Below are 20906 nucleotides of genomic sequence, written 5' to 3'. Positions count from 1 at the left end.
AGAATTGTACAACTTTAACCTATAAAAAATTGCTTGTTGTGTTGGGGAAGGGAAAAGGAGGGAGAGAGAGAAAAAATTTTGGAATGCTAACCTTTGCAAAAGTGAATGTTGAAAATTATCTTTACATGTATTTGAAAAAATAAATACTATATAAAACAACATTAATAAAAATCCCCCCAAAAGTAGAAAGATATAATGGAAGACCTCAAAGGAGCTGTCCATTGTTGACTGAATTAAAAGTACATTGGCTAAGTAAGGAGGTTTAGAGAAAATATGGTGCACTTAGTGGGAAGAACTTGGATCATAGGAGATTTTCAAGGGGAGTGAATACTAGTTTCTTGACAATGAAGGAATATAATGACGGGATGTATTGTTGCCAACATCCAGTACATTGGGCTGATCAAATTCATGTTTTTGAATGAACAAGTGACAAATGAAAACCATCCGTTTTCCTTTTTTCTTTTTTAAACAAAGAAAACAAATATGTCATATCAACTAGAACTTAGAGAATGTACTTAAATTGAGATGCAGTAACAAAGTCTGGAGTCCCTTCATTCAGTTTAAGGTGAAAACTCTCAAAATATGAATTTATTCATTTAATAAGAATTTATTAGACCTCATATGCCAAATAATGCATGGCAAGAACAAAACTAAAAATAAAGTTCTTGCCCTCAAGATACTTGCATACTGTTAGGGAATTTTTTTTTTCTTTCAGGGATTTAGAGGGCAAGGGCATTATTTCTTCATGTCCTAGAAAAAGATGTCTATCTGGAGGGAACTAATGGAAATCTGGCCATAAGCCTAAAAGACAGGGGCAGAGCTAAGGAGTAGAAAAGGACATGCTATAACATCTAAAATGCTTGAACTTTGGTTAATTGAACTTGTTTGCTTAATTCTAGGGTCAAACAACTAGAAGTAGACAATTGGAAGAGATTCAAAGGTAGCACCGTGCTGTGGAAAGAACAGGACTTCTGAAGCTCAAAAGAGAACTCAGCAAGCCCTTACTCCAGAGGAGCTCATCCTCCTGAACACCCCCACTACACCCTTCCTTTATCAGAGTCCTACTCTGGAGTCAGACCACATTCCATTTTCCCTAAGATATTTCCCACCCTACCCAACACCCTCCTTTGGACTGAGATGAATCCTTAAAGAAGAAATTCAGTTACTCATGCAGAGCATCCCATTCCCTCTCTAACCTTCCGCTCCATTCCCCTACCCCCAAAGTCTCAATTAACAAGAGGAAAAAGGTGGCAGATTTTTAACAAGTTGTTCTTAGGGAATTGCTCAGAAAGGTACATTAGTCCCTCTCCAAGTAATAGGAAAAAATGATCTTGCTATGACTCTGCTCTCTTTCCCTCCTCCAGCAGAATCACAATCAATCTGGAGGACAGGGTGATTGATTTTCTAATTAAGAAGGCATTTGAATCAGCTTGCATAACCACAGTCGGCTACCCTCCCCACTGGAGCTTCCCAGAACACTGCTATTTGTGTTCATTTATCCTCATGCTTAGGGCACTTTATAACACTGCCTTTGTGCTGTAAGGGAAAGACCCTTATCTTCATCCCCATGCTCTGAACTTCATCTAGACTTTATCCCTGGTTCTCTGGGTAGCCCAAGACTCATTGCTTCATTCCTCTAGGACCACCCTGTTCTCATTTGTAAAATGAGGGGGTTGGGGTACATGGTTGGCCAGGTCTCCTGTCCCTTTCAACCCAAAAGTCTTCAGGCAACTCCTTCTATCTAGATGACATCCCTGATCCCTCTCCTCCATCCAAATGAAAGTGATCTCCTTTTATTCCCTGGATCTGATCATTGCTCTGTTCCCCCAATTCTGACCAACACTCTGTGTGAGCTCTGGAACAGAATAGCCACAAGACCAGACTGACATAGTTACCATGGACTCACTTATGTACAATAATGACCAAGTAACAGGAAGATACCAGGAACAAATATCAAGGCTGCTGCCATTTTATACACACAAATTCAATAGATTTTTCAATTATTAGCCATTAATAGATATTCAATAGGTGCCTACAAGTGCCTGGCACTGAGATAGGTAATGGGGATACAATAATGAATAAAACAACTCTGCTCTAAAGTAACTTACATCTTGATAGAAGGAAATTGAAATTGAGCTTTTTCTGAGAACTTATTCATTCAGCAAGTATTTATTAAATGTCCATTATGTGCCAGACAGTGTATTTAGGTGCTAGGTGTAGAAATATAAAGAATGAGACAATGACTACTCTCAAGGAGTTTTTGTTCTAACCACTAGAAAATATCAAGCACTTACTATATTTCAGTCCCTTTGCTAAGTTCCATAAAAACCCCTTCCTTACATTCTGATTAGGGCATGAAGCATATATGCTGATAAATGAATTCAAAGCTTTCAAAGCAGGTTCTTGAGAATAAATAATTGGGAAAGTCTGACTAGAGACCCTTACATATGCGATGGTACCTGAGCTGAACTTAAAAGAAACTTGTGATTCCAGAAGGTAGAAGTGAGGAGAGAGAGAACAATCTAGACATGGAATGCAGCACACCCAACTTGTGGAGACTTTTAGATCTGAAAGCAATTTATATACTTTACTAGAAGCAATAGGGAGTTAAAATAGCTTCTTGAGAAGAGGAATGATGTAGTTTGACCTGTACTTTAGAAATATTGTTTTGCTGTTGGATGGAGGATTGACTGGAAAAGAAAAAGACTGGAAGTAGAGCAATCAATAGAGAAGTTTTGTAAAGATTTAAGTGAAGATAAAGTAACCAATGTGGATTTACAAAATTAAAGAAGAAGAAAATAACAAATGTTGGAGGGGCTGCAGTAAAACATTAATACACTGTTGGTGGAGCTGTGAACTGGTCCAGCCATTCTGAAAAGCAATTTGGAACTGTATCTAAAAAGCTATTAAACTGTCATACCATTTGCCCCAAGCAATATTGCTACTAGGTATATTCCCAAAAGAGATAAAAGAAAAGGATATATAGAGATAAAAGAAAAGGATATATATGTACAAAAATATTTATAGCAGCTCTTTGTTTTTTTCTGTGGCAAAAAATTAAAGACTTAAGGAATGCCCATTAAATGGGGACTAGATAAACAAGTTATGGTACATGCATGTAATGGAATACCATTGTGCTTTAAGAAATGAAGAAGGTGGCAGTTTCAGAAAAATCTTGGTTGACTTTCTGAACTGATGCAAAGTAAAGTGATGGTCACTGAACCAGAAGAATGATTTATACAAAAACAATACTGTAAAGACAAACAATATTGAAAGACTTAGGGATTATGATCAATACAATGGGATAAGCACAGTTCCAAAAAAATTCCTGATGAAACAAGTTATCTACTTCTACCTAAAGAGGTTATAGAGATTGAGACACTTTTTTGGATATAGTTAAACCAGGAATTTCATTTATTTGACAATACTGATTTGTAATTAAGTTTTTTCTTACTTTCTCTGTGGATCAGGGAGGTGGAAGGGAGGGAGTTTGGAACTGAAAACAAAATATTTCTAAAAAGATGTTATGAATATGGTATCAACAAAACTTGGCAACTGATTGAGGAAAGGGAATGAAGGGGAGAGGAAGATGACTAATTTTAGAAACCTTGATAACCAATAGACTGGTGAGGAGGGGAAACATTTAGGAAGAAAGAAAATGTTATATTTCACAAATATTAATTTGGAGATGCTGGTGAGACTTCCCAGAAGAGAAGCTCAACAGTTAATGGGAGATGTGGTAATGGAGTTCAGGAAAAGATGAAAGCTGAATGTTGAGATTTGGGAGTTTTATGAATATAAATGATAGGTAAACTCACAGAAGGAGATGATATCACCACGAAAGAGAGTATGGAACAAAAGGGTCTTACAGACAGACTTCATTGTTAAACTCAGGTGCAAACCAAACAAAATGGAATAGGATATGGATGGTGATATCATAAAAGAGATTGAGAAGGAGCAGTCAGATAAATAGAAAGATAACCAGAAGAAAGCACCTCCATGAAAGTCATATCCAAGTGGAATGGCCAATAATATCAAGAAGTATAATAGAGCTACAATAGTAGTATAATATAGTACATTATATATAACATATATAATATAATAAAAATAGTATAAATCTATAGTTTAAAGATAGTATAGTATAATATAATATGCTAGTATAAAGTACTATAGTATAAATAATATTAAGAGCTGAAAAATTTAGGGAGGATATAGACTGAAAATAACCATAGGATTTGTTGATCCTAAATTCCCCCTAAATCAAATGGGATTTGTCAGTAGGGGACAAAAAGACACCCCAGAAAAAGTAGGCCTTATAGAGCTTGTTAAGGCCTTTTAATGTCCTTGTTTGTATTTTATACTATAAGAAACAGAGAACCATCAAAGATTCTTGAGTAAAGTAGTGACAGAATCAGATCTATACTTGCAAACCCATACTTCCATGGGTAAGAAGCAAGTATCTATTTAAAATTAATTTCTGGCAAGAATTTGCCTGTTCTCCTATTTAAGATTATATAACTCAAACTGACCAATAGGACTCTCCCCCAATCAGGGAGAGTTTTCTACATTCATTGTTGGGCTGGCCACCAAAGATGACCAGAAGCACCAAATTTTAACACATCTAGGAGTTCTATGTCAAACTGAACTTGCCAAACAAGGTCTAGAAGATTTTTGTATTGAGGATTCTGTGCTGGGCTGACTCCCTGTTCCAATGCACTTAGGAGAAGACTCTGAAAGTCTGAACAACTCAGTCTAATGTAGCATCCTCTGAGACACGCCAAGGGGGTAGAAAATTGACTTTAGTGATTCTGCATTTGGCAAGGCAATTCTTGGTGGTGCATGATCTTTTGCCAGCATGAATCTCTGAGGAATAAAACTGACATTGAGCACAAAGGCTTGGACCTTTTAGAGCCCACACCCAGATCATCCATTAGCTAACATTTTATTTAATAATCCAGCCCTTCCCTAATTTGGACCACTAATTTGGAACTGGATTGTGTTGGCTGGGATGTGGACTCAGCTGGAGTTTGCCTTTGAACAATCTGGAACAGGGAGGGGGACTGAAAAAAAAAGGACTTTGGTATCAAGGAAGGTCTTGGGGATGGGAATTTAGATGAATTAAGAAAACAAATTGTTTTCCAACACTAAAAATACCTCTTCAGCAGAACTGTCCGTATTCATTAAAGGATTGGCCACACTTGGAAACACTTGTCTGTCAGTCCTATAACTTTGTATTTATATGCATAGAAGAAAACTACCTCTCCTTTAAAAGGCTGTTTAAAATAGCCCCTTTGCTGACCCACATTACTCTTACTTCCAAGTAACCCAAGGTTCAATCATATCTAGCATAAAAATAATAGCTAGCATTTATGAAATGTTTCATGGTTTGCAAAGCCTTGTGCATATATTATTTCATTTGACCCTTGCAACAGCCCTGGAGATTAGGTACAAGTATTAATCCTCATTTTACAGATAAGCAAACTGAGGTGAGAGAGCTCCATTAAGTGACTTGCCAACTCAAAGCCCAATTAACATACCCACTGCACTACCTTGATATTTCTAATGTCATTTAATGAGCTCATCCAGGTCAGAATATCTTAACTTTTAGTATTGAATTATAATTATCTTTTTTTAAATTCACAGAACCCCATCCCCATTTAAAAACCCCTTTTGCAAACAGGAAGGGCAAGAGTGAGGACCATAATATTTGAGATTTAAACCTAGAAAATACATTAGAAGCTATCTAGTCCAACCATTTTATTTTATAAATTAAGAAAATGAGCTTCAGAGAGAAGTGTCTTGCCTAAGATCATATGTCTAACTAGTGATAAAGCTGAGAATAAAATCCTGGTCTCCTGATGCAAAGCCCTCCCCTTGTTCCTCCAAGAAGACATGTTCCAAATGGTAAAGCAGTTTAAGCATAGATAATAGGATTATATATTGAAATCTGGAAGGAGTCACTGAGGTAAATCTTAATTAACTTCTTCATTTTACAAATAAGGAAACTGAGGCCCACAGAGAATTAATTTGCCTAAGCTCAAATGCAGATAAGTAACAGATCCAAGATTTGAACAAGATCTTATCCTCTGACCCTAAAAACCTGGATATTTTCCAATGTGTCATGTTTTTTTTTTCATGCTGTCCTCCCAGTATTAAAATAATCCTTTCCACTGAGCATAGAAATGCAGATTTATAGTTAGGAGACTTGAAAGATTATCTGGTCCAACTCTCTAATTTTATAGTTGGGGAAAACGAGGACTACAGAGATAAAGTGAATTAGTTATCTCAAGTGCACAGGTAGCAAAAAGGAGAGTTGGCATTGGAAACCAAAGCAACTAGCTAAAGAAAACACATTTTCTAATGGAATATTTTATGTGGCTTTGTAAATTAAATGGTATGCTATTAAGGGAAAGTGTGAGTGTGGTCAAGCCATATAGAGCTGAAGGCAAGACATCTTCTAGAGGGTAAAATCTGATTTATATCGATGTTGCTTTTCATAATAGTGGGAGAGAATTTGGAGGCAGAAGATTTACTTTTAAATCCCAGTTCTAAAACCATATACATAACTTTGGGTAAATATTTTTGTGCCTCAGTCTCCCCATCGATAATATGAAGGAGTAAAGTCTACAATGAGCAGCTCTAAAATCACATAAAATTCTGGAATTTTTGAAGTATGGTCCAATGATAAAATGATCCATAACTGTTACCCATTCCTAGTGCCCTTGGGTACCTTCCTTAGGGAACCAGAACTCAACTGGCACAACTCAGATAAGCAGGGCTAGATTGAATCTGACCATAACTCTCAGCATCACATATATTCTTAATTCTAAGGCTCATTGTGTACAGGATCTGGAAAAGCACAAGTCACAAACTGAGAACAATCAAGATTCACTCCCAACATAGAGCCAAATAATGATACTAGAAAGGGAGAAATAGCCCAACACTCAACATTATCTCTATGATCACAAGCTGCTTCCCCAGTTTAAATGACCTCAACCTTACACCTCTGATGCTTCCAATCTGAATTGTCTTGCAACAATTCACTCATCTCAAACTAGATCTCACTTTCAACATCTGTAAAATGAAAAAATTGAATGATGTAATCTCTGATTTTCCTTCCAATGCTAGCGTTTAATGAAAAATATTTATTTTGGTGCTTGATAAGGGTTCTATCTTCAAATTAAGAACAAACTTCATGGCTTTCATGGGGCCATAAACCTATGGAAAAAATTATAAATCTGAGTCAGAGGTCTCCTTTCCTGGTTAAACTCAAAGAGACAGAACCCTTATCAAGCACCAAAATAAATATTTTTCCTTGAGTGCTCTCATTCTCTTCTTAATTCTCTACAGAATGGCTTTCCAACTCATCGTTCAAAAGTTACCAGCGATCTCTTAATTGCCAAATCAAATCACTTTTTCTCAGTTTTGGTTTCTCTGTGACTTTTAACATTGGCACTTTCTTATCCTAGATATTCTCTTGTCTCTTAAGTTTTTGTGATATTCTTTCTTGGTTTTCCTACTACCAGTCTGACTATAAAAGGTAGAAGAGATGCAGGAACTTGGGAGCAGAAATGAAGATGAGAGAGACATGGGCTTCTTTGGAAGTAGTAAGAAAGCAGCCATGGGCAAGAGAAGATGGAATATTGGTGACAGGGAGAAATAGAGAAGACATGGAACCACTTATGCATATAGATGAGTTCATCTTGGTAAAGAGAGAGCCACTTCTTGGGAGAAAGAAGTGAAGTGACAGAAGGCATGTGAATGATGAAAGATAAGGAAGGGGGGGAAAGGAATTCTTATTGAATGGCCTCAATTTTTTTTTTTGCCTCCAGTTTTTTAGTAAAAGATATAGCAAGATTCTCAGCTGAAAGGAAGAGGAATGGGAGATGAGGAAAAATAAAAAGATTCTGAACTCTGATCTCTATTTCTGTGATCTCCTAGCTCTCGTGGTACCCTCTGCTCATCCCTAAACTGTCTCACCACAAATATATGGGCTACTTTCCTCATGCCATCAAATACCTCCCAGTAGGCATTGCTTAATACCCTTAAAGGAATGAGGGTGGGACCCACACTTAACACCGTATACCAAAATAAGATCAAAATGGGTCCATGATTTAGACATAAAGAACAAGATTATAAATAAATTGGAGGAACATAGGATAGTTTATCTCTCAGACTTGTGGAGGAGGAAGAAATTTGTGACCAAAGACGAACTAGCGACCATTATTGATCACAAAATAGAAAATTTTGATTACATCAAATTAAAAAGCTTCTGTACAAACAAAACTAATGCAAACAAGATTAGAAGAGAAACAACAAACTGGGAAAACATCTTCACAGTTAAAGGTTCTGATAAAGGCCTCATTTCCAAAAGAGAGAGAGACCTGACTCTAATTTATAAGAAACCAACCCATTCTCCAATTGACAAATTGTCAAAGGATATGAACAGACAATTTTCAGACGATGAAATTGAAACTATTACCACTCACATGAAAGAATGTTCCAAATCATTATTAATGAGAGAAATGCAAATTAAGACAACTCTGAGATACCACTACACACCTGTCAGATTGGCTAAGATGACAGGAAAAAATAATGATGATTGTTGGAGGGGATGCGGGAAAACTGGGACACTGATACATTGTTGGTGGAGTTGTGAACGAATCCAACCATTCTGGAGAGCAATCTGGAATTATGCCCAAAAAGTTATCAAACTGTGCATACCCTTTGATCCAGAAGTGCTACTACTGGGCTTATACCCCAAGGAGATACTAAAGAAGGGATAGGGACCTGTATGTGCCAAAATGTTGGTGGCAGCCCTGTTTGTAGTGGCTAGAAACTGGAAAATGAATGGATGCCCATCAATTGGAGAATGGTTGGGTAAATTGTAGTATATGAATGTTATGGAATATTATTGTTCTGTAAGAAATGACCACCAGGATGAATACAGAGAGGCTTGGAGAGACTTACATGAACTGATGCTAAGTGAAATGAGCAGAACCAAGAGATCATTATATACATCAACAAAGACACTGTATGAAGATGTAATCTGATGGAAGTGGATTTCTTTGACAAAGAGACCTAATTCAGTTTCAAATGATCAATGATGGACGGAAGCAGCTACACCTAAAGAAAAAACACTGGGAAATGAATGTAAACTGTTTGCATTTTTGTTTTTCTCCCCGGGTTATCTTTACCTTCTGAATCCAATTCTCCCTGTGCAACAAGAAAACTGTTTGGTTCTGCACACATATATTGTATCTAGGATATATTACGACATATTCAACATATATAGGACTGCTTGCCATCTAGGGGAGGGGGTGGAGAGGGTGGGAGGGGAAATTTTGGAACAGAAGTGAGTGCAAGGGATAATGTAAAAAAAAAAAAAAAAATTACCCTGGCATGGGTTCTGTCAATAAAAAGTTATAATAATAATAAAAAAAAAAAAAGAAATGAGGGTGGAGTAAGCTATTTCTCACTTCAGCTATCTTCTATGGTAGATAGAACATCTAAGAGGCCCTTCTTCCAGTGCTGTGTCAAGAACTGCCTCTTTTCCCTTATATCTTTCCTCCCCAGGTCATCATCTCCTACTATCTGCTATATACCATGGCAGGGATAAAGGAATGGGAAGAAGATATCTTCATTCTGGTCCAAAATCCTGGTGTTATATTGCCTACAGGGGATCAATATGCACAAGTAAAGAGAATAATTACTGTAGCTAAATGAAAACTCCCTTCCAAGGAAGGAAGGAGTAGAATCCAAGATGGAATTCAAATAAAAACCAGAAGTTTGACCTGGTGAGAAACAAGAATTTCTCACAAAAGCTAGTATCCAAGAGATTGGGACAGAAGCAGGAAGCCAGGGGCTAAAAAAGAGATTTCAAACTAGGGATGTTATCAGTAAGGGAAACAATAAGCATGTAGCCAGAGGCGTGAGCAAAATGATTGTCTGGCACATTCTTTTAGAGTAAAAAGCAACCGTCTGATCACAATGGTGTGTAAGATTAACTTCCACCCTTTTCTGACATAGCAGCTCTTGAATGCACCAGCACATATACTAGACTGTGGTGCTATGAAAGTAGGTAGCATCCATTTCCCTAAAACATTTCACTGGTCCATTGGTTAGATAGAACAGTATTTATTATAAGCTCCTGTCAACTCTGTGATATTGTACACTGGTTCAATTCAATTCAAAGACATTTATTAAGTACTTACTTATGTGGAGATACTGTACTAGGTGCTAAAGTTAAAAAAAAAGAAGTAAAAAACAATCCCTATCTTCTAGGAACTTATAATCTAGTGAGGGAGACAATATTCTAACAAATACATGCAAAGCAAGAAATATACAGGCAAAATAGGGAAAAGTTAACAGATAAAAGATGTTGTAATTAAGGGATATTGGAAGAGTTTTCCTGTAGAAAGTGAGATTTTAGTTGAGGCTTTAAGGAAGCCAAGGAGGTTAATAATTGGAATGGAGGAGCGATGTCCAGTCTGAAGGATAGCCAGAAAAAATGCTCAGATGGAGTGTTGTGTATATAGAACAGCTTATGTACATGGAACAGCTAGTTACAGGAGCAAAGAGTACATTTTGAGGAGTAAGGCTCAAGAAGACTAGAAAGGTAAGATGTATGAAAGTTCCCTTCTCAAACCATACTCCTGACAACCCATTATGTAGTGAGATCAGTGATGTTCTTCTTGCCCCTAGTGCTAATAATGGATACAGTGGAGTTTAAGATGAGTCCATTGTGGCAAAGACTAATGGAACAAAAAGTAGGTTCATGATGTAGAGGGTCTTTCTGGTTAGTAAGGCATGGGGCATAGAATTTGAGCGCTAGACATTACTGACTAGTTACTGGAAGAATCTTATGGTATGTACATTATGGAAAGAGAGCTGATTCTGTTCCATATGCCAAAAGTCTTCCCTAGGGTACACAAGTTTGGTTATCCATAGAGTATTAAAGTCAGCCCATGTGGTTTCCAACTCAGTCAAGTGGTCGGTCCGAAAGAACTTTGGACACTAAAAGACTACAAAGAAAAACTGTGGTTAGCTGTCGGAGTTTGCATAAAAGAGAGAGCTTTAGGTGAGTTATTCTGCCTCATAGCAAAAGCTATAATACTGGAAATACTGTTGCATGATCTGTCTAATTCATGACTTCCACCAGCCCATAGTACTATGGATTGATTGATATACCACAAAAACACCGAGCTTTACAGAGAAAGACACAAAACATGAAATTGAATTTTTTTTATTTTTTTTACTAGTTTTACTAGAGGCAGATCTATGAGGAAAAATTATATGGTATCATAAAAGGCTCATTGGGGAAAAGTGGGTGATCTCAACAATGGTGGGTTGTGAAGCCCAGTGAAAAAAGCAAGTCATTTTGATTAAGGTCTTCACTAAAATTAAATGGCACTGAATTTTAGGACCAGGGACAGAGAGGTGAAGACATACACCATTCACACACCATTCACTGCCATCAAGGAAAGGAAGAGAATCAGCAGTGATTTCATATGCAAGCTGACTGTACGAACTGTCCTAAGTGAGATTGGACATAGTAATCACTATAGATTAAAATAATTCTAAGCAAACATAAATTGGGTTTTATCCATGGTCTGCTACCAAGTTGCCAGATGAAACATTAGTGGCCAACTAAACCTTGTGAAATTAGAGCTGGAATTTAGAAGTTCTGGATTCAAATCTAGCCTGAAATAATTACTAACATTATCAACCCGGGCAAATCATTTAATATTCATTTATCTTAGTTTCTTTAACTGTAAAATGGACATAATAATAGCATTCTCCTCCCAAAGCTGCTGTGAAAATAAAAAGTCACTTGTTTTTTTGTTTTCATTTTTGTTTTTTTGTTTTTTTTTTGGAGGGGTGGGAATTAAAGAACACCTAGCACAGTGTCTGACACATAGTAGTCACTATATAAATATTCATTTCTTTTCCTGTCCTTGCTAAGAGAAATGTGTAAGCACTTGCAAAAATATAGAAGCCCACTAGAAACTAATGCTCCCTTGGGTTCCATTTTCTATCACATTGTCTGGTTTTCACAAAGGCCAGAGTGTATCTTCAAAACTTATACAAGGGTCTAGAAGAGTCTTCTGGTATGTAGGTTATGGAAAGATAGTTATCCCATCTACTATGTCCTAAGTTTCCCTGGGAGTACCCAAGTTTGACTGTTCCTATAAATGCCCATTCCTTGCCTTGCCAAAGCCAAAACCCAATCATCCATTACCCAATCATCCATTATGGTAACTATCACCAGTTCCATCAATGTTTCATTAAGTTGGTTACTTATGCCATGATTGTAGTGACAGAGTCAAACTTGAAACTCAAACATCTGATAGCCCTATAAGAACTAGATTTAATGGTGATGGGTAATGGTGGAAATAAAACTCAGGAGGAAAGGAGACCTATTTCAGCCAAAGCTCTAGATAGTGCTCTTCTCAAGTCCCCAGGGAATGTCTCAATGAGGGAAGCAGAAGCTGTCTGGAGAGCTGACTCTAGAGTCATGTAAAGTGGTCATTTCCCATACTCTCCTATTTGTATAGAAATGTGTTTAGCACAGAAGACTACTACTTGTCCCACAGATCATGAAATGGACCTATTACATTGGAAAGGACATAACTCCAGAGGCAAAGGATCTGGGTTAGTATACCACATTTGATAATTAATACATGTGTGACCTTGAGAATAAATACATGAAAAAACATCATTAAGCAGTATATATATATATATATATATATATATATATATATACATGTATTTGTGTATTCTGTATGAAAATGTAGGCATTCATATGCCAGCTATGAATTTATTTGGCCCAAATTTCATCCATAAAATGAGATAGTTACACCAGACAGATAGATAAAGCATTTACTATGCTCTTCCTACATGCCAGAAATGGCCTCTGGGGTCCCTTCCAGCTATAATCTATGATCCTATGATCCTATCTAAAGCCACAAACAATCCCTTCCAGGCTTCAAGGAGGAACTGGGATTTTTAATAGGTAGTGGGGGGGGGAAGGGGGGAAGAGAGAGAAAGATAGACAGAGAATGATGGAGAAAGGCAAGAAGAGATCAGAAAAATGAATAAAGGAATATGGCCCAATCAAAAGGTTTGTGTAATAGGGCAGAGGAAAATTAGGGAGACTAGACTCTGGATGTCTAACTAGCTAATCTCTTTTTGGCAATGTGCAATTGTTAAAAGCCACCAGCTACCAAAGGGAAGGGATAGATGTCTCAGGGATAGAATAAAGAATCATTAGCTAAGATAAGCAAAGTAATTTGAGCTTCATGGAGAAAGATCCTAGCACAAATATGTAAATAACTATATCATCCTCCCCACCCAAATACCTCCCCCCACTATCACCACTACATTTTCCATTTAGTTTTGCTCTAAAATCAGGGGGAGTAGAAGAGTAGAACTGTATGAGTATAAATACAGGTCCTGGTTGGATGCCACTATCAGCAACCTTCATTAATCTTTAAGATTCTCACCTACATTTGTTAACAAAGTTAATTAAAGGCAAAGTTAATTAGAATCTAGGTGTCCTAAAATTTCTCCCCTTCTTCAGCAATTCCTCATGTTCCTGAAAAGTGCTGCCTAGAAGAAAAGATTTATGGGGAATCTTTGTGACTTTGTGACTATAAATGTGTTTCCAAGGGAATGGCAGGAAGAAGGATGTGATTTGGAGGCGGCAGCATTTTTTGTTCTAGATTTCAGGTTTGCTGACCAATTGATCTTTTTCCAATAAAAAAAGGCAAGGCAACTCTTTCAGCCCCACCTCTCCACTGGCATCTCTTCAAGGAGTCAGAGGTGCATTTAAAGTATCTGAGTTCTTGTCCTAAAAGAATAATAAGGAAGATTGAAAGAACAAAGGGAAGAGGGTTTGGATAAGAAGTAATTGAGAAGGATGAAGGAACTGAATATTGACTTCAGTAGCCAATATTCTCCTCCTAGTAACAAGCACATTGTGGCTCTGCAAATTTAATTTTTTTACTCACCCTAACAAGGACAAAGTACATTCTATTCAAAGAAATCTTTGTAAATCAGCACAATCACTAATTCAAAGCTCCCTTTCCCCTCCAAAAAAATAGAAAGGATATTAAATATGGCCAATATTTTCTTCTTACATACATACATACACACACACACACACACACACACACCACACTCAAATGCATATGGAGAAAATATTACTCAAAGAGTGTTAACTAAGATGTGTGTTCCATAGCAATGGCAGATCCAATTGTTATAAATTATGTTAATGAACTTGCTCATGGAACATCCTGATGAAAAATTCATATCAGTCGGTTATTTTCTCCCCAATTTGATATCTTCTGTACCTCATCTATATTAATATACCTACTATACCCGAAATGAATTCTTCTGTCTTTTCCTTGGGGGAAAAAATGTATATTAACCTGAATACTAAGGATGATGATGATGATGATGATGATAGACTTTTGAACCTATTTGTTTCCTTTGTTAATAGGTAATGTGGAATAGAAAATAGAGAACAAGTCTTAGAGTCGGGAAGACCTAGCTTAGTGAATAGAGCACAGGACTTGGAGAAAGGAAGACTTGGATTCAAATTCTGCTTCAGATGCTTACTAGCTTTGTGAGTCACAAGCTCATTTTATCTGTTTCTTTATTTATAAACTGTGTGAGTTATACCTGGTGACCTCTAATATACATTTCAGATTGAAATCATAGGATTAAATGTAAGATGCAAGTCAAAATGGCATCTTACAGAGCTAAAGAAATTCAATTGCATGTTCCAAGGTAGTGAGGAGTTCCAGAATGGACTAGAAGACAGTTTGACAGTGGAAGGATATAATAGCTCAGACTTAAACAGGACAAACATAGAGTGTCAAGAGGGGACTCTGTCACAAAGAGTAGATGTGAGGGAAAAAATCTAATGACCAAACATTGGTGTGCTCAGATTGAGCAGAATCTCAAATTGAAACCATCTCTTAGAGAATGAGAAGGGCTCAAATTGAGAAGAAATATAAGTTCTAATTCACCAAAGGTGACAGACTCAGTCTGAAGAAAGAAGTCAGGGTCAATAGGTTGGAAAATAAATACAAAACAGAAAGGAATAAGGGGTCCAGGATGCTAAATTGCAAGCTATCAGGGGTGATTGACACAAAAAATGACATCACAAAAACAACTCATCCTATAGGACATAATAGAAATCTGGAAATAAATTTTGAGAGATCCTTAATCAGTGTTGGATGGCCTATGGAAAGAGCACTGTGAATTGTTCAAATTCTAGAAAACCATTTAGAATTATGTGAGAAATATACCTTAGTTCTTTGTTCCCTTTGATCCATATATGCCACTGCTGAATATATACCACAAAAAGATCAGGAAGGAAAGTCAGATACTTACCAAAATATTCATGGTAATAAGTTTAGTACCATCAATGAATTGGAAACAAATTAGAGGCCCATCAACTGGAAAATGGCTAAACTCATTATGGAAAGAAAATGTAATGGAATCATAGGATTCAGGGAATTCTGATGCATTATGAAGTATACCAGAAAGGGAGGAGGGAAATACACACACACATATACATATGACTAAAGTGGTATTAAAAATAAAATAAATGTGATTTTGGTGTGATTAAAATGACTAGTCTTGGCAACAAGAAGAGGTGAGGAAATGATCCTCCTTTGTAGGAGAGGTGGGGTTATGAGTTTGAAATGTATTGATTAGTTTTTACTTAACTATCTTCCTCTGTCATGAAGGCTGGCTCCTTCTGGAAGGAAGTTGGGAATAAGACTGTTGGCACTTTGCATATCTAGTAATGACTGTGATATCATAACAAAAAGTATCCACTCCATACATTCATTCATTCATTCAGTATGCATTTATTAAACACTATGTGCCACACAAGCCACTAGGATACTGATAGACAAAAACTAAAATAATACTATCCCTATTCTCAACAGGGTGAAGAATGGGAGAATAGAGAGAAAGAACTTATACAGAGAAATATAAATAAAAATATATATGAAGTGAATAGAAAGTCATTTCAAAGGGAAGGAACTAGTAACTGTGAGAGAAAAGAATCGAAATAAGCTTTCTAGAGGAGGTAGTTAAAATTAGAATTTAATTTTTAAATTAGAGAGCGATCTTAGGGATCAATTAAACTGACCTTTGTATAGATGAAACAATTGAGATCTAGAAGGATGGTTTGGCCAAGATTACACAAGTAATATAATATTAATAAATAATATAATAAAATAATGCACAGTAGAATTTGAACCCAAACTACCCCCCATCCCTAGACCCCAGGATGATACAGTGGAGAGTGGGACTTATCCACTAAACTTGAAGTTATAGAATCTAGAGTGGAATCCTGGATGTAACACTATCTATGTGACCTTAGGCAAGTGATTTAATATCTGTTACCTCATCTGTAAAATGAGAGGGAAGATACAGACTGCAGCCAATCCCCCTCCCAGCTCTAAATCAGGGATTCAAATCCATATCTCTTTGTGTAACAGCCTGTTTCCTTCTGTGGAAGGTCCCAGCAACTCTTTCAGCCTGTGCCTTTTACTCTTTAAATGGACTAGATGAGGCTAATCTTCATCACCTAGCCAGACTCTGCCATGTTTGGAATGGAGTCATATCATTAGGAAAGAAACCATTTACTCAAAGGAATATCGAAGACCTCTGGGAGGTTCAATGTGGTTGGCTCCTAACTAGAGCTGATCCTCAGGAAATTTAACCCAGACAGCCATCTGGGGAAGGATCTTCTTGAAAGGGGATGCTTCTTTGGAGATCACACATCTAGCAAGATGTGCTACATCAGTCAAGGCCATAGGCTGCCAAGAGAACCCATTAAACCTTTTTGGTGAAAGATAGACAAACAGCAAAAATGAAGGGATTTTGGAGAGGGCAGGAGTGAGGGGGGGAGGGAAGATAGAAAATCCCAGGTGAAACATTTTGGATGATTAAATAGTAAAGTGTTCAGTCATCACACAGTACATTGTAAGGATGAAAAATATAGTAGAAAAAGAAAACCACTTTTTAGGTTGTTTCTTTTCTTAGGTTCCATTTAGTCAAGCATGGACCCTGCTTCTGGCAATAATACTTCCTTGCTTTCCAAACAAAAGTCAGGCCCTCAATCAGCCTTGATATCTCATTGAACAGCTTAAAACCTCTCCAAAACTGAATAGCTTTCACCAATCAATATTTCAGGCTAAATGAATCCATAACATATGGATTAAATTTCCTTTAAAATGCACATGTTTAAAATTTGAAGGATAAAAGGCTTTGCAGCAAAACTGATCTGGGATCTTATCAAATATAAACCATCTGAAAAAATAGTTTAAGATATTAGATAGTCATGTCTTCTCATCTTTGGTCCAAAACTTCCTGAAAAATATTTAAACCAGAATAACGAAGAGGCTTTGTAATGTCTTTCTATCAGCAACCAGTCTTTGTTCCAGCTTTTACTGAGTGTGAATAGTTCTGGCAGTTTAAGAATAGAGTAATAAGTTAGATGTGGAAGATGGAAGGTCCTGGCAAACTGATTCTTCAGACATTTTTAAGATGCTGCATTTATAAGGCTTAAGGAGGGTGATTCCTCCTCATTTTAAGAAATAATTCTATATATGAGAAGATTGCTTAATCTTCATAGGAAAACTCTTGACTGGCACAATCCAAACTCCCCTGGGAAGCCTTTCCTGATCACCCTATGTCTCAATTAGCCTCAGAGAAAAAAAGTGTACATAATACAATTTAAACTATGTACCTTTATCATGTTCTCTATCTATTTAATGTATGTTCATCTTGTTGAGAAGCTAGGAAAGGGCAAGGGAAGGGAGGAGGCTTTGCTCCCTTTGGAAACAATAGTACCTGATACGAAAGGCACACTTCCATTTCTGATGATTTACCTTTGGGTATATCCCATAATTATTAGTTATTCTTGGAGTTGGCTTGATACAAAATTCTTGAACATAGCCCAAGTGTAACTTCAAGTAAGAGACTGGGCAAGAGTTTCCTGGTTCAAGTGGTAAGCTTTGGTTTGGGATTTTGGATGCATCTTCCATGGATGATATGGAGTTATCCTTAAATCTCCCCAACTCCTAAGTAAAGATTCTGAAAATCAAATTGGGGTTCCTTTGGGTATTTATTTTCCTCTATTTCTCCTGTTCTAGATAATTCTTTGGGGACCTGAGAAAACTCCACTAAAACAAAAAAAAAAAAAAGCCTCTTTCTGAAATTTCTTCTCAGTGCCTTATATTCATCCAAAGGAATCTAAAACAATGTCTAAGAAGCACAATTTTTAGATGTTCATGGAACACTTTGTTGGGTCACAGGTCTTCCCTAACTAAATGATCCTAGAGCTTACACATTCCCCTGATACTATTGTGAAATTGGACAAAGTTCCTCTAAGTTCGTACTTTAAGGATCTGTTTTAAAGCCCCTCTTTCCCAACAAGTTCAAATAAGAGGCAAAAAAGACTAAAAGCAAAAAAAAAAAAATAAGGTAACGAAAATAAAGAATCTCTCTTCAAAGGAGAAGCTTTCTAGACAAATACTCAAGGTGTTAATCTATGGCCCAGTTCTTAATGTTTACCTGAGCCTTATTAAGTTCCCCCCAAAATAATTCTCTTTGGCTCATGTTCCTCCAAGTAGTTCCCCACAGGAATATCAGAGCATAGTTCTGATATAGATTATGTCTAGTTTTGGGGGGCCCAAGAGAATGGAGGACACATAAAAAACCTAGAATAGTCTAGAAATGACCAATGACTCTTCCCTTTCTAATGAGCCTCACTTTTGCTTAAATTTCTATAGTCATACAAGCTCATACTGTTGAATTGTGGTTTGGACTCCCTCTAAAAGGAAACGAAAATGGAGTTGTTGGGCAAGCATTCTTCTCTCCTCCTGTTGAGTTATTCTTTCACCTAAAGGACACATACAGAAATCTTATCTATCTTGAGGATGTGATCTCCCCCCATGAAAGAAACACTCCTGGAACTCCTAGACAGAAACTCCTTCTCATATGACCCGTGCTGCCTTAGTAGTTTGTGATAAAAACAGACATCAAAGATTAAGTTGTTTGCTTCTTCATATCATGTCTTTGATTTCCTAGATATTTCTCTGGGTTTGGAAGTCATTTATATAATTTCCATTTTCTTCCAAGAGATTGATGTCGTCCAGGATTGGCATTGTCCCTGACTCCCTCTTCTCTAGAGAGAGAGCTGGATTCCTGAATTATACAGCCCAGGCTCTCCTGGTAATCTAGGATTCAGGATTGCCAAACACTTGGCCTATGTTGTTGATCATCTTTTTATGCATTCTATATAGTTGAGAATGGACTATATGTACCTTTACCTCCAAGTAGACATTAGCCTTTCCTTAGGGAAAACCTCTAAATCCCTGGACTCAAATGATTAAAAAGAAAAGTAAACAAAAGAGGAAACTTTTGGAAAGGAAAAGAAAAACTGAGTTTCTAACTGAGGACTTCATTTTATAAGCCAGCACTAAGAAATGGACCTTCTCACAAACACTGAGTCAATAAGGATCATTCCAGTCACTGCAACCTGTTTTCCATAAGATATCAAAAGTAACCCTCTATCTGCATGAGAAAATACAATCAAAATCCCAAAGTCTCACTACCTTATAGCCTCATTTATTTGATTAAAGAATTGTTCCAATTCACCCATTATGTTAATAATAGGAGGTTATTTCTATGTGCCTTGCTCATATTAAGAATTTAATAATAATTAAGAATTTAAAGGGCTTCAGTGAATAGACTACTGGGCCTCGAACCAAGAAAATCTAAGTAAAAATCTGGTTTTAGATAACTAACTAGCTGTGAGAACCTGGAAAAGGTATTTAACCTCTACTTTTCTTAATTCACTGAAGAAGTGTCAAATCATTCCTTGCTAATAAAACCTCATGGACAATATCATTGTACTATGGTTCACAAGGTCACAGAGAGTCAGGTTTGAAAAAACAAAAACAAAGAGCTTAATAATATTTAGTTTAAAAGGTTTGGCAATTGTCAATGCTATAAAATTATCTATGCATATAACTTGTAAATAAAAAGCTATAATTAAAATAAATAAGCAAATAAATAATATTTTGTTAAATTGAAGTGTGCCCATAATAATATAGTATAGTGAAAAGAGTGTTGGATTGGAATCAAAAGACTCGTATTCAAATTCTACCTCTTACACTTACCATTTTGCGACCTTGGCCAAAGGAAATAATTTCTATGAAACCAAGTTTCCTAATCTGTTAAAAAAAAAAAAAAAAGTCAGCTGATTTCTCTCTAAATTTAAACACGTTGGGAATTGAATTGAATTGTGCTACTTTAGAAACAGCTTTAGGTCACTTACATATAAACCTACTACAATGAATAACTTTGATTTCTTTATTAGAGCTTTTTATTTTCAAAACATATGCATGGATAATTTTTCAACAGTGATCCTTGTAAAATCTTGTATTCAAAATTTTTCTTCCCTTCTCCTCACCTCCTCCCCTAGATGGCAAATAATCCAATATATGTTAAACATGAATGACTTTGATTTTTAAAGAAGTAAAATATTTCTATAGAAAAACTGGTCACCCCTAATTAATCTTCAAATCCTGCAATATTATAAGCAATCACCTTATTGACTGACTTCAATGTGGAATCAAAGATAAGTGAGTTTATTATTTGGATTGGAGAATGATGCTTTGGTCTCAAGAGATGCTTCTCCAATATTGGAGGGGACCAACTGGAAATTATAGTCACCAGTTACCAACAGCTGAATTCATGGCAATGACTTAAAGGGTTTTCTTGATTTGATTTATTTGGAAAGTGCTCTGCTCCATTGCCAAGCCTTGCTCTCTACTTTGAGCACCAATAAACGTCAAAGAAATTGGACAGGC

General features: G+C 36.6%; 1 long non-coding RNA gene across 3 annotated transcripts in view; it reads right to left on the bottom strand.

The window, feature by feature from the left end:
• LOC116422206 overlaps positions 1-15489 on the bottom strand; it is a 109790-nt gene extending 94301 nt beyond the window's left edge. For all 3 annotated transcript variants that reach the window (XR_004232759.1, XR_004232761.1, XR_004232760.1), the window contains exon 1: positions 15403-15489. This is a non-coding gene — a long non-coding RNA (uncharacterized LOC116422206). The remainder of the gene's footprint in view (positions 1-15402) is intronic.
• Positions 15490-20906: the final 5417 nt, after the last annotated feature.

The sequence above is a fragment of the Sarcophilus harrisii genome, chromosome 3, assembly GCF_902635505.1.
Source record: "Sarcophilus harrisii chromosome 3, mSarHar1.11, whole genome shotgun sequence".
Classification (NCBI taxonomy): domain Eukaryota; kingdom Metazoa; phylum Chordata; class Mammalia; order Dasyuromorphia; family Dasyuridae; genus Sarcophilus; species Sarcophilus harrisii.
This window is presented reverse-complemented; position numbering and strand designations above follow the sequence as displayed.